General features: G+C 40.6%; 1 long non-coding RNA gene across 2 annotated transcripts; it reads left to right on the plus strand.

Moving 5' to 3' along the window:
- The first annotated feature begins 720 nt into the window (after window positions 1-720).
- LOC110215664 (uncharacterized) lies at window positions 721-14,350 on the plus strand. 2 transcript variants are annotated; one of them, XR_002326589.2, is made up of 4 exons: window positions 721-807; window positions 8,600-8,650; window positions 8,811-8,907; window positions 9,224-14,350. It is a non-coding gene; the product is annotated as an uncharacterized LOC110215664 (long non-coding RNA). The 2 variants fall into 2 exon arrangements; XR_013487216.1 differs by having other exon boundaries at window positions 8,816-8,907.

A 14,350-nucleotide genomic window follows, 5' to 3' on the forward strand; every position in this document is an offset into this window, starting at 1 on the left:
GCCTTCTTCCCAGAAGAATGTTTTTAAATACATAGGATTACAAAGGAAACCAAGTATGTCAAAATTTATCAAAATATCTTTTAAAACAAATTCATGGACCCCAGGTTAAGAACCTCCACTTTAAAGTGACATAACTAAGGTGGGGAATTGAAGCTTTGGCCCTTTTACACCAAAATTTGGAGGATAGTAAGAATACTTACATTCTTTTAATAGCTCAGAAATAATTGAGTTTATCACTAGTTAGCAAGAATAATTAAAATAGTCATCTAACAGGTGTTTTTCCATGTGAGCTCCTCCTCAGCCTCACCACTGTCTACTGCCTACCTCATAGGTTCCCCAGAAGAAGCCTTGAAGTATCCTTGGGTCTCTCCCTACCTCCTCAATTAAATTTGCTTTTAAAAGTTTATTTGTGGGCATTATTATTATTCATGCTGCCTGCATCAGGAGGACTTTTTGTGGAGTGTATCTTGGGTGCTAAAATTATTATGGTTCTGACTCCCTGGGTCTTAATTTCTTCATCAGTAAAATGAGGGGGTTGGACTCAGTGACCTCTCAGGTCCCTTCTAGCTCTGAGATCCTTTGATCCCTTTTATCTATAGGCCACGCAATGACAGAGAGAGGTAAAGTGATGATAGCATTGTCTCTGCTAAGATCAGACTGCAGGCCAGTGGATTCTGATTCAATCTCAGAGGAGCTCTGGACTGAGATCCACCCCGTCTAAACCCTTACCTGACAGAATGGCAACACTTTTGGAACTTTGGGACTGTCTGAATTCCAGATCTGCTCATTGCTACCTGTATGACTTAGGTAAGTCACTCTAACTTTTTGGATCTTAATTTTCTCTTTTGTAACGAGATGAGGTTGGATTCAGTGATATCGAAGGCCCCCTCTATGTCCAACATATGATTCTGTGACCCTTTAAACCCAAATAGATATAAGAAACATGAGACTAAACCAAGGCTGAAGATTTTGAGTCATTTTCCCTTCTCTTTCTTTAAAGACCAGCTAAGGCCCTTTGGACTTAGTTCTCTAAGGGGTCCCCTCTGCCCAGGAATTTCAGAAGATAAATGAGATAAGAGTGGCATCTGTTTGGGGCTAGTTTCCCTTTAAGAAGGCAAGGAGGCCATCCTCAGAATTTTGTAGGCCCACGATACTAGAGCTTTAATTTTTGGTTTGGTTTGCTTCCCCTTCTGAAGCATAAAAGTCTCAGCCAACAGGAAGTTGGTGCTTGGGAGATTTTAGTAAAATTCATTGGTAATCTAGAATTATGACCCTTCTATGACCTTCTACTTCTTAAGACCAGCTTGCTTCAAGTACAATGACATCAGACTTGAACCTTCCCTGCCAGACAAATCTATGATCCAGGAGATTAGGGAAGCTTTAGCAGGCCAAGCAAATAGAGCTGTCCCTTTAAATGGGCCCTTTGGGGAATGATGGGGCAAGGTTTTGTGCCCACATCCATACCAGGTTGGCTCAAAGATAATGATACTCTTTCCATCTTAGACTTTCAATTTGGTTTTTGAAACATGGGGTTGATGAGATGATTGATGGTATGAGAGAGTTAGTAAAACTGAATTGGGACGTCCAGGATGGAGCAGTCAGGATCCTTCTGCCTGACCCAAATTAAAGACATTCCTAAAAGGACCTATAATGGCTGGTTCTCCCTCACCCCACCTTGTCATTCTGAGCCACCTAATTCTGTATCCAGATTTGGGAAGCCATTGAGAAGATTTCCCCACCCCCAACTTAGGGTGAAGGCTGAAGCTCCCCACCCCCCAAAAGGCTGAGGCTGTTCTAACAAAGACATAGGCCATGTATCCCAGTCACTGTGGCTTATAAAGCTTGGGGGAAATAAGGGAACTAAATTTATAAGTGTCTGCTAGATATTGGCAGCTAGCTCTTGCCATACTAGGGGACCTTCAGTAGATCCCCTAAAAGGAGTAACCCAGCTTCCACTGGGGTCTTCAGAAGAAGACTCTGAAGGGATAGCATACCCTTGACCAGGTAGAGGTGAGCAGAAGACCTATTGGGTCTCAGTGTTGGTCACTACTCAGTAGTATATTATAGGCATGGAAATAATGAGTTCTTGAAAGTCAGTTACCTGTATGGGCATTTGTGGATTATCTATGCTGGTTATTATGGGTAAGACTAAATGGAAACCCTTGAAGTTGCCTAAACCATCTCATTCATTCACCACACCACTTCTAAAAAATAGTTGCTTGCTATTACTTGACTCTAGCTGCTATTGAATGGATGATGCAGGCTCATGCCATCACCTTTCCTCCAGAGTTGCTCATCATGAGTTGAGAGATAAGAGATGGTCCTTCTAACAAGATGGGTGAAGCACAAGTGGTTTCTATTGTTAAATGGAAGTGGTACATTTAAGAGCTTGCTCATGTGGACCCCTCAGGTATTAGTGCACTTCACAAGTATGTTGGCTGAGACCTCCAGTCCCAGCCCCAGTGCTTGGTCAGGAAGTCAGTCAGTCAAAAAGCATTTAAGGATCTACTAAATGTCAGGTGCTACATTAAATACTGGGGATGAAAAGAAAGACAAAAGACAGTCTCTGCTTTCAAGGTGCTCACAGTCTAATGAGGGAGACAAAAGCAAACAACTACATACAAACAAGCTATAGACAGAATGATTTGCAGATAATCAGTAGAGGGAAGGCATGGCCTACAAGGACTTAGCTCTTGAGAAATGCTGTTTTGCCTGGTTTGCTGTTGGCTGTGCCCATTATGGGAAAGAAATGGGCAACTGGAACTCAGCATCAATTAATCCATTAATGGAGGACATCCTGAGGGATGGCAGTCCTTGTAAGTCCTCCCAATGGGCCAGGCTGAAAGCTGCATGACTTATGTGTGATAGAGTTTTTAGGGAGTAGAACAGACAAGATTTTTACTTGTACTTATTCCTGGCTGCTACCCACTGGTCTGACTGAGTGGTCCAGGGCCTGGAAGGGCCAGAATTGGATAATCAAAGGCTCTCAACTTTGGGGTTACTGGAGGAATGTTATTGATGCCTCCCACTATTTACAATTTTTGTAGGACACATTCAGCTTTCTGCTGAACTTAATCAGGTTATTACCTTTACAACTGCAGAAATTGAGGATTGGACATGGAACCCATGATGCTATGTTGTAGAGGGTCTGGGACCATGTTCATTAATCAATGAATGATCAGTATGACATGATCCCACATGATTTTCAACTTACCTTTGATTTGGGAATTGATTGTTTTGGCTCTCCATCTCAGGGCAAGAGGTTTGCCCTTATTAGAATATGTAATTATTCAGGATATGGCGTTGCAATACCAGTTAAGTGCACCATGGCAGCCATATTCCTTATGGGTCTGTGTATACTGTTGTCTTTGATCAAAGTACCCAGTTTACTATGGAGAAGGCCCCAGGCTGGGCCTTCTGTTGTCACATTCACTGAAATTTTCATCTTCTGCACCATCATTAGGCAGCTCGATTTATTGATCATTGCAGTGGATCAACAACAACTTTGTCATCCCACCCTTGATTACTGGGGTTGCATATCCTATCTGCCAGAGATCATGTCTTTGATAAGTCAGCACTATCCCAAGAAGAAGAAAGAATCTCCAATCTAGCAGTTTCTTGGATCTGGCCTCAAGAACTCATCTGATAATGATGGACTACTTTCAGATATCATTCTAGTTTACCCTATCTAGCTCTTCCTTATTCCATCCCATTCCAACTCTCACCTGTGGCTGTAGCATGCCTCACGGCCACACCGTCGCTGGTAAACCATCTCAGCAGATGGGTTAAACCAGTTTGAGGGTAACTGATAGGCCTCAAATCCATCAGTGAGTTATGGGGATGTCTACCCCAAGCATATGAAGACTTCCTCTGGTGCAATATGCAGATGAGGACAGTTTGTTTCAACAGCCATAAAGGCAGCTAAAGTAGGTGCTACAGAGCACTCAAAGCTTGTGAAGACACCAAGGTCTTTCATTGCACTCCGTTCCATCACCAGTCATCTTGACTTTTCTCTTGCCAGTGGAGTTCGATGACTGGATGGAGTGAAGTTGATGACTTTGCTTTGCGCAACTCTGCCTCACTTAAATTCAATTCATGGGCATGTCAAGACGTCACCCAGTGATGTGACTGGTCCTCTTTGAAAGTGAAGGACAAACAATGCCATCTCCCGCAGAGCCACTTGAGGTCTCCTCTAATGCTTCTGAGAAGCCAACTGGAGGAAATAGATCAGTGAGGTCATGGGAGAAGCATCCTCAAATTTCCTCTTCTCTTTCCCCTTGAAGAGATTTCTGGTCTACCTTTCCTCTCCATTTCTTCCATGCACCTGGGAGTGGAAAGCTTTTTGAGTCTGCGAGTTCTCAGTGGGGCAGCAGCCTAGAGATGCTTCCTAATTGTGCTTCCTGCCATGGATCTTGGGCCAGCTGAAGATTGAGCTGGGTTCTGTGAAGAATAAACTGAGTAGATCCCAGAAAGCAATGGTGGTTGTGACAGAGATCTGAAGAGATGGAGCCAGGGCATTTGAGATATGAGACAGACTGGAAGCCTGAGACTAGAATGGAATGACACTGAATGGGAATTTCAGTCTCTGTAGAACCCCCAGCAGAACTGAAGCCACATGACAGGCTATTCCCAAACCTTGGCATCTCCTCTCTGTTTTCTCTGACTACTTGCTGAGTCTGTCTCAGTAAATTCCAATCCCACAATCCCTTCCCTAATTCTCTCTTTTTTTTTGGGGGGGGGAGGTGAGGCAATCGGGGTTAAGTGACTTGCCCAAGCTCACACAGCTAGTAAGTGTCAAGTGTCTGAGGTCACGTTTGAACTCAGGTCGTCCTGACTCCAAGGCTGGAGCTTTATCTACTGTGCCACCTAGCTGCCCCCCTAATTCTCTCCTATCTTGAGTCTACCCTACCCCCAAATTTACTTACTGGAGAGGAGTCTATTGGGAAAACCAACTTTTTTTACAGTTTTAATATGACTCAATTATATTTATAGATTTTTATATTTTAGTATGTCTTAATAAAACATGTGGTCACATTTTTTTTTAAAAAATTAATTGTAGTATTCCAATTAAGGAATACTTGAAAGGTCATAGAGAAGTCCAGCAAATATGCCAGCAAAGATCTAAAATAGACATCAAACCAAACAATGATCAAGAAGTCCAAATAGAAGCAACAGTAAATTCATGAATCCAGCTTGAGAACTGCTCAGAAAAAGTGTCCAGAAGCCTGGGACAGTGAAAAAAGCATCCCACCAAGGGAAATCAGCCTGAGCTCAGGTAAACAGGTCCAAAACCTGCTAGCAGAGAAAGTTAAAAAAAAAAAAACAGCCTGGGGGCCAGGTGAGGGGGCATAGTTTGTTCCATTTTGATAGTTTAAAGAAAGGAAAGAAAGAGTGGGAGAGAAGGAATAAGCTAAGAAAGAAATGAAGAAGTGAGAGGAACTTACTATTTCTTATAACCAAAGTGAATTTGAAGAGAATATAAACATGGAAGAAAGGATGGGATGAGCAGGCATCTCATGAACCTCATTCTTACATGAACAAACGATGTTTTAAAACACACACACATTCACACACACACACACACACACACACACACACACACACACACACACACACACAGAGTTTGGTATAGAATACATCCAAGTCAGGGGCAGCTAGGTGGCACAGTGGATAGAGCTAAAAGAAGAATTGCACATGAAATCACAAGTCTGTTATATAAAACTTGCTTTTTAAAAAAAATTTAGTATTTTATTTTTCCCCAATTACATGTAAAAACAATTTTCAACATTTGTTTTGAAAATTGAGTTCTAAATTCTTTCGCTCCCTCCCCATCCCCTGATTGAGAAGGCAAGCAATTTTATATAGGCTATACATGTGTAGTCATGCAAAACATATTTCCATATTAGTCATGTTATAAAAGAAAACAGACCAAAATAAAAACCCAAGAAAAATAAAGTTTAAAAAGTATGCTTCAGTCTGCATTCAGACTCCATCAGTTCTTTCTCTAGCGATGGATAGCATTTTTCATCATAAGTACTTCTGAGTTGTCTTGGATCATTGTATTGCTAAGAATAGTCAAGTCATTCACAGTTGATCATCTTACCATAGTGCTGTTACTGTGTACAGTGTTCTTCTGGTTCTACTCACTTCACTTTGCATCAGTTCAAAACCAAATGCAGACACACTTACTTTGTTGTCCACAACATAGTAAATCATGATTGATAAGGGCATTTGAAGAAAGAATTCAAGCTTTATTTAAGAAATAAAACTATAGACCAATATCCCTAATGAATATCAATACAAAAATATTGGATAAAATATTATCAAAATAGCTACAACAACATATTTAAAAGTTAGAATTATACCAGGAATGCAAGGTTGCTTCAATATTAGCAAAACTATAAGCATAATAGAAAGTATTGATAACAAAAACAAATATTACTTGATTATATGAATAAATATAAAATAGATGCAGAAAAAATCTTTTAACAAAATATATCACTCATTTGTTCTAAAATACATTAAAATCATAGAAACATGTAATTTTTCTTCATATGATATATAACATCTATCTAAAACTAAGAGCCAACATTATCTGTAATAGATAAATGCCAGAGACCTTTCCAGTAAGATCAGAAGTAAAGCAAGGATGTCCATTGTCACCACTATCATTTGATATAGTTTTATCTACACTAACTATAGCAGTAAGACAAGAAAAAGAAAGTGAGGAAATAAGCTTAGGCAAAAAGGGAAAAAATATTATCACTTTTTGCAGATGATGTGATGGCTTACTTAGGGAGCCCTAGAGATTCAGCTGAAAGTTAATTGAAACAAATTAATTAAACAACTATGAATTGAAATAACTTCAGTGAAGTTATTGAATACAAGATAGACCCACAAAAATCATCAGTCTTTCTGTATCTTATCAATAAACCCCAGTAGTAAAGACAAAATAGAAACTTCATTTAAAAGAACTACAAAATGTATAAAATACTTGGGAGCTTAACTACCAAGACACATAGGAATTATATGAATGCAAATCTTTACTGAAAATATAGATGATATTGTTCACAGTTGAGCTGTGTTAAAATAATAAAAATGACAATATTACTTACATCAGTTTGAAGATTCAGTGCCATACCAATCAAAGTAACAAAGAATTACTTTATAGAGATAGAAAAAAAACTATAACAAAATTCATATGGAGGTGGGGGAAAAGGTCAAGAATCTCAAAAGAAAAATTTAAAAGCAGAAAGGAAGAGGTGCTATCAGTAAGACATCTCAAAACTATATTACAGGGGCAGCTAGGTGGCACAGTGGATAGAGCTCCGGCCTTGGAGTCAGGAGGAACTGAGTTCAAATCCAGCCTCAGACACATAACACTCACTAGCTGTGTGACCCTGAGCAAGTCACTTAACCCCATTGCCTAACCAAAAAAACAAAACAAACAAAATAGTAATCAGAACTGTTTTCTACTGGTTAGAAAATAAAAAAGTCAATCTGTGGTACAGATTAGATAGAAGCACAAGATCCAGAAGCTAACATAGTAGCATAGGGTTTAATAAATCCAAGGACCCAACTACTGAGGTAAGGATTCACTATTCAACAAGTACTGCTGGAGACACTAGAAAGCAATCTGGCAGAAACTGGGATTGGACCAGCTTCTCACACAACATATCACAATAAGCTCCAAAGTTAAATGTGACCTAAACATAAAGGGCCGTATCGTACACAAATTACACAAACATGGAAGGAGATAGCTTTCATCACTATGAAAAGGGAAGACTCTATAACCAAGCAAGGGATAAAGTAAGAGATGATCACAGGTGATTAAATGGACAATTTGAAGCAGATAAAATTGAAAAGATTTTGCACAAACAAAATGCAGTTAAAATTAGAAATGAAACAGTTAACTGAGGAAAAATCTTTAAGGCAGACATCTCTGATAAAGGTCTGAGATCTAAGAGGTATATGGAATTGATATAAAAAAAAAAAGGCAAGCTATTGACAACTATGTCCAGTCACTAATGATGAGAGAATTGCAAATTAAATTTCTGCAGTTCTACTTAAATCTATCCTACTTTAAAATGACAGCTGTTGGAGGGGATGCAAAGGGGAAGCACATTAGTAAATTGTCATTGGTGGAGCTGTGAATTGATCCAGCCATTCTAGAAAGAAGTTTAGAACCAGCTGAACACAATTTTTGACCCTGCAATCCCACTACTAGGCTTATTTACCAAGAAGAGCAAAGGAAGCGGAAAAGGACATACATATACGAAAATATTTATAGCAACACTTTTCGCAATAGCAAAAAGCTGGAAACAAAGTCGGTATCCATCAATTGGGAGATGGCTGTACAAATTATAGCATGTGAATATTATTGTTCTATAAAAAATTACAAGAGGAATGGATTCATAAAAACCTTATTAGATTTATATGAACTGATACAGAGTAAAGTGAGCAGAACTAGAACAATGTATACAATGATTAGAACATGGTAATGGCAAACCACTCTGAGAGACTTCGGTACTGATGGATTTAATAACCAATCATGACTTTAGAAGATAAATAATGAATCATGTTTCCCACCTCTTGACAGAGAGGCGATGGACTAGAGGCACGGAATGAGACACACCTTTTCAGCCAACGTGTAAGTTTGTTTAGCTTGACTACACTTATTGTTACAAGGGACCACTTTTACTTTTTATTCCCAAGGAGAAAATTGTGTGTGGGGGAGGGCATTAGTAAGAGAAATGCAAAAAAATAATAATAAAAGAGGAAAAAAAGACAATGAAACTGTTTTTTTAAAGCACAGAAGAAAGCAGAAGGAAGTTCAGAGGACGGCACAGGCAAGCAGGACAGTTTCAGAACTGCTGTACTGAATCTGTTACAACCTCCTATAAAAAGGTAAGCTGTATGTGGTAGGGATTTGCTACTTCATGTGGAACTCTCTTTTCCTGTTCTTTTTTTGTGAAAGAGGGGATTGACACATGCACAGAGCATCTCTGATGCTACATTGAAGAGTCAGGGAACCTGCTTCCGCATGAGTTGTGATGACTTGTAATAGAAATATTGTGATATATATGCAGAAATTCTGTAACTGGTTCTGGTCTGCTAACCATGTGGTGGGCAGCAGTCTCTTTGGTTGGCTTTATTTGCAGCATCAGAACTTGTGGCACCTTCAAAAGACCTTAGTTGACCTCAGCTTTTTTTTTCTTGGCAGATTTTTTATGGAATCCAGAGAGACAACTCTGAAAGGGCAAAGACTTTGGGCCCTCTCCCTCCAAAGATGACATGTAGACCCATGAAAATGAGACTTGTGTTTGTTCTTTTGTTTTAGGTGAAGGAATTAAGAGCCTTCCACCTTGTAAGTTTGACAGGTCGAAAGAATGAGATGTCAAAGAGTCTGGGCATCTGAGCATCCAATTGTCTAGGACTTGGGGAGTCTAGGAGTTGAGTCCATTTGGGGTTTTGCCACCAGCCACAGTAATGATGCCCTGGGCATGCAGGAGCAGCTTTAGAACCTAGCCCAGCAGTAACTAACATGAGGTCTTATCCAGCCACAATGTCACATTTGTATGGAAACTTGAAAGGACAACTTCTATGTCCAAACTATGCTAAGCCTGAATCTACTCTCTCCAGAGACCGAGGTGGTATAGGGTATCTCAGTCTGCTTCAGAGGTCTTGGGGAGAAATGTTTGTACTTTTGTTCATGCAGTATTTTCAAAGTGAATAAGCCTGTCTAAAATTTAATTGATGTTAAGTGATTAAAGGGAGCCAGGACTCCAGTTTCTGGTGGTTAAGAGTGGGGAATGCTGGAGTAGCTAGGTGGCGCAGTGGATAGAGCACTGGCCCTGGAGTCAGGAGGACCTGAGTTCAAATCCAGCCTCAAACCAAACACTTGACACTTAACTAGCTGTGTAATGCTAGGCGAGTCACTTAACCCCAATGGCCTAAAAAAAAAAAAAGAGTGGGGGATGCTGGGAGAAGGAGAAACATAATCAGTGGGGGTAGGGGACTTTAGTCAACAGCATTAGAGAAGAAATACTCTACTCCCTCAGGGTTACCTCTGGACTGTTGAGGGGGAAATGTAGCTGACCTGAATCTGAGATTGTGAGAAGAGTTCATCCAAGACAAATATTGGGTTCTTCACATTTGTGGGGACTCAGAGAGGTACTCCACTCAGGATTTTTGGTTTTGGATACCCTGATTTTCGGGACCCTTGAGAAATTAGCAAGTTTTTTCAGCCTTTTTGAAGGCATCTTCCATTCTAGTTCCAAAACTACAGTCAATCAATGGTTGCTCTCTTCCATATAGTTGCCAGACAGGAAACCAGATACTGAATGTCCCCACATGCACCAAAGTATCTCTAAGCATTTCCATTCTATGTCATCATGACTCTCCTGGAAACAGGCTTCAGAAGAGTCTTACCCATGTTCTAGTCCAGGGGTGGGGAACCTGCAGCCTCAAGGCCACTTGTGGCCCTCTGGGTCCTCAAGTGCAGTCCTTTGACTGAATCCTAACCCAGTCAAAGGGCCACATATGAGGACCTAGAGGGCCATACCCCACCCCTGATCTGATCCCTCATTATTATTGTATATGGAGATGACGTCTGTTGACATTTGTTAGATTAATAATAACAAAAGAGAGCAATAATTTTAAGTAAATTGAGCCTATGATTGAAGTTGGTAGGTTGAGAACACAAAATTCACCAAGTGTAGGATAGGGGCACAAGATCAGAGATCAAAGGTTTTTAGGAATTTGGAAGCATAATCTATGTTTTACTACTAGATCTCTATCAAACCCTGGGCCAGTCCCTAGATGCCAGGAACTGTGTAACCTTGGAGAGGGTGGAGGGTGAGGAGGGGGGAGTTGTCTAAAAATTTATAGACTAGGGCTCCTCTGATGAGCAGTAGGGACACGACAGCCTTTGAGAAAGCCAGCACCTGTGTCCTGAATATCATCTGACAGAGCCACGTGGCAGGTCGCTTGAGAGTAGTGCCACCTTGTTCCCAAATTATTTATATACTATACTCCCCTGCTGGCTGATTAAGTAAATGAATAGCTAGTTACAATTTAGAATATTTACTTTTCTATTGGCTAATGATAAGTGCTATATGAAATGATAAATGGACTTCCAGTTCAAATGCATATTGCTTCATTTTTTAGCAGTGTTTACATACAAACTAACCTTTGTACAGAATCTTTTCAGAGGACTTTCTTCTCTTCTACCACTGTCACCAAGTTACATTTTCACAGAAACTCTACCGAATGACTGATCACTATTGCCAACCAGTTCATTTGAAAAGTTATCAGATAGGGGCAGCTAGGTGGTGCAGTGGATAGAGCACTGGCCCTGAAGTCAGGAGGACCTGAGTTCAAATGTGACCTCAGACCAAACACTTGACACTTACTAGCTATGTGACCCTGGGCAAGTCACTTAACCCCAATTGCCTTAAAAAAAAGAAAAGAATTTAATGTGAAGACTATATCTGATGGAATGGACAGGTGAGAACAATTTGTTCCAATATATTGGCATGTCCATAAAGGCAGGTGAACTGCTTAGATCTTGGTCAGACATCAAAGACGCCACAGTTATCAACTGCATCCCAGGTCAGTTGTCCCTTTGTCTTTTTTGGGGGGGGGCCTAGGCAATGGGGTTAAGTGACTTGCCCAGGGTCACACAGCGTGTTATGTGTCTGAGTCTGGATTTGAACTCAGGTCCTTCTGAATTCAGGGCTGGTGCTCTATCCACTGCGCCACCTAGCTCCCCCTTTGTCTTGCCTTTGTCTTGCCACTGGACTTTGATGACTCTGGAAGGGAGAGGGAGGCTGCAACTCTGCCTCACCTGAATCTAATTCATGGACAAGTCAAGACATCGCCCGTGATAGCATTGGTCCCCTTCCAGAATGAAGAATGAACAACAAACACTATCACAAATTCCCAAGAGAGTGGGAATGAGAGAATGGTTTGTGCTGCTGTTCTTACTCTGTCTCCTCAGTAACGGCTTAAGTTGATAACCGTGTGGAAGTCCCAGTGGCTGCTGTGTTGTGTTGTGGGGAAGGGAGATAGCTTTCAGGGTCCCAGAAAGGGAGATCTCAACTTGCTGAAGCTCGCATCACACTGAGACTCAGACCCATCCATCCCCCAAACCGCCCCAGGTGAGAAGCATCCATTGCCATCTCTGACCAGGACGCAACATCTTCAACTGAGGAGGGAAGGGAAGAGAGTAAGTGTTTATTAAACACCCACTAAGTGCCAGGCACTGTGCTACACTGTTAAAAATATTGCCTCATTTGATCCTCACAACAGCCCTGTGAGGTAGATGCTATCGTTAACCCTATTTTTACAGCTGAGGAAACGAAGGTAAGTCAGAGGTTGTGACTAGCTCAGGGTCACACAGGTAATGAGTGTCTGAGATGGGATTTGAACTCAAATCTTCCTAACTCCAGGCCCAGTAATCTATGCACTGCACCACCCAGTTGTTGAGAATTTAGGGGTGAAGGGAGATTAAAACAGAGAAGGAATTAAGCTCAAAGTCATTGGGCTGCATAGCAGTGAAATTTACTTCAAAGTGAAAATTACAACATATCTCCAGAAACTCAGAAATCATACTATCAAAAACAAAATGTTCCAAAGAACTCAGTTTTCTCTTTGGTGCTCAAACAAATGCAGATAATCATTTTCCAAAAGAGCTGGGCATGAAGGAAGAAGGTGTAATAATCCAAGTTTATGAGGAACAGACAGGAGGGGTCATTCAACAGTTTAGATCTTTTTTCCCCCCTTTTAATTCTTTTTATTAAATTAAACATACAATAATTGTTTTGTAATCTGTTCTCTGACACTGAATTGAAAGTGGCCCCCTGTCTCTGGAAGTTTTCAAAGTCTAGTTATTTTGAATTCTGGTGCTCATTGTACACTATCATTTGTTTTCATTGTTCCGATCTCTTGTGGTCAGGCCACAGCTTCCTGCCTGCTTCCCTACCATCTTTTTTGAAATGCAAGGATGTACAGACATGCCACACTTGCTATAAATGTACCTCATAGCCTTGATGGTGGTAAAGTCTTCAGAGTCAGAGGCAACTGATGCTACGGTGGATAGAGCCCTGGGTAGGGAGTCAGGAAAATCTGAATTCAAATCTGGCCTCAGACACTAGCTGTGTGACCCTGGACAAGTCACTTAACTCTATTTGCGTCAGTCTTCTCATCTGTAAAATGAGCTGGAGAAGAAAATGGCAAACCACTCCAGTATCTTTGCCAAGAAAACCTCAAATGGGGTCACTAAGAGTCGGACACGACTGAAGCAACTGAATAGCAACAGTCTCTGGGCAGGTCACTTAACCTCAGTTTCCCTAACTGTAAAAAGGATTGTTTGAGGATCAAATGAGATAATATTTGTAAAAACTTAACATAGTGCCTGGCCCATAGTGAGTCCATATAAAATGCTTATTCCCTCCCCTCCCCCTTCCTAGAGCTGGTGTACTAAATGACTTTCATACTTACCCTGAAGTTGCATTGGGCTATTGCTTCACTCCTGGATGGTTGTTTTCAGTGGATGATAGAAGTCTGTCAGAGGACTGAGCTTTGGGAAAATGATGTTTACTTAATTTGAAGCTCCTTTTTTAAAGCTGTTTTTTAAAAACACATTTGATGGCCTGGATCAGAAGAGTAACATCAGATTGGAAACAGAGATGACAGATTAAGTAAGAGTCATGAGTAACTCCAGAGATCCTTGACTGAAGAGACAAAAATACTGCCAGAGCCCAGAAAAGCTCCAATTTTCCACTAGCAATTAATAAAGGGTACAGGGTTGCACATGTATAACCGCTGTCAAATTACTTACCATCTCAGGGAAGGGGGAAGGGAGGGAAGGAGGGCGAGAATTTGGAACTAAAAACTTTTTAAATTGACTGTTAAAAATTGATTTTACTTGTAATTGGGGGAAAAAAATTAAATATTCACAAAAAAGGATGCAGAATTGTATGTATCTGCTGTATTTTTACTTTTTTTTTTCTAATGCCTAGGCATTGATCACTGGGTCAATCAATGATATGGGGAAGTGATTACATGTACCTGGATATTGGTAGAGGGGAGAAAACATCAGAATGACAGCTTGAGCAAACAGAAGTAGGGTTAAAAACCCCTAGAATCCTGAGTGGGAGACTCAGCCAGCCTTATCCTGAGGACCCCAAATGCTAGTGTGCTTTTGGATCAGGAGAATAAACCCAAAGTTTCACCACATTTGTGTATTTTATGTCTCCATATTTAGATGTCAATTTGGTACTGTGAATGATTTGTATCTTTTTCATTTTCTGTGATGGATAAAATAAAGTCTGTCCCATCACTAATA

This window comes from Phascolarctos cinereus, unplaced genomic scaffold (genome assembly GCF_003287225.1).
Source record: "Phascolarctos cinereus isolate Bilbo 61053 unplaced genomic scaffold, phaCin_HiC Scaffold_5;HRSCAF=322, whole genome shotgun sequence".
Lineage (NCBI taxonomy): Eukaryota > Metazoa > Chordata > Mammalia > Diprotodontia > Phascolarctidae > Phascolarctos > Phascolarctos cinereus.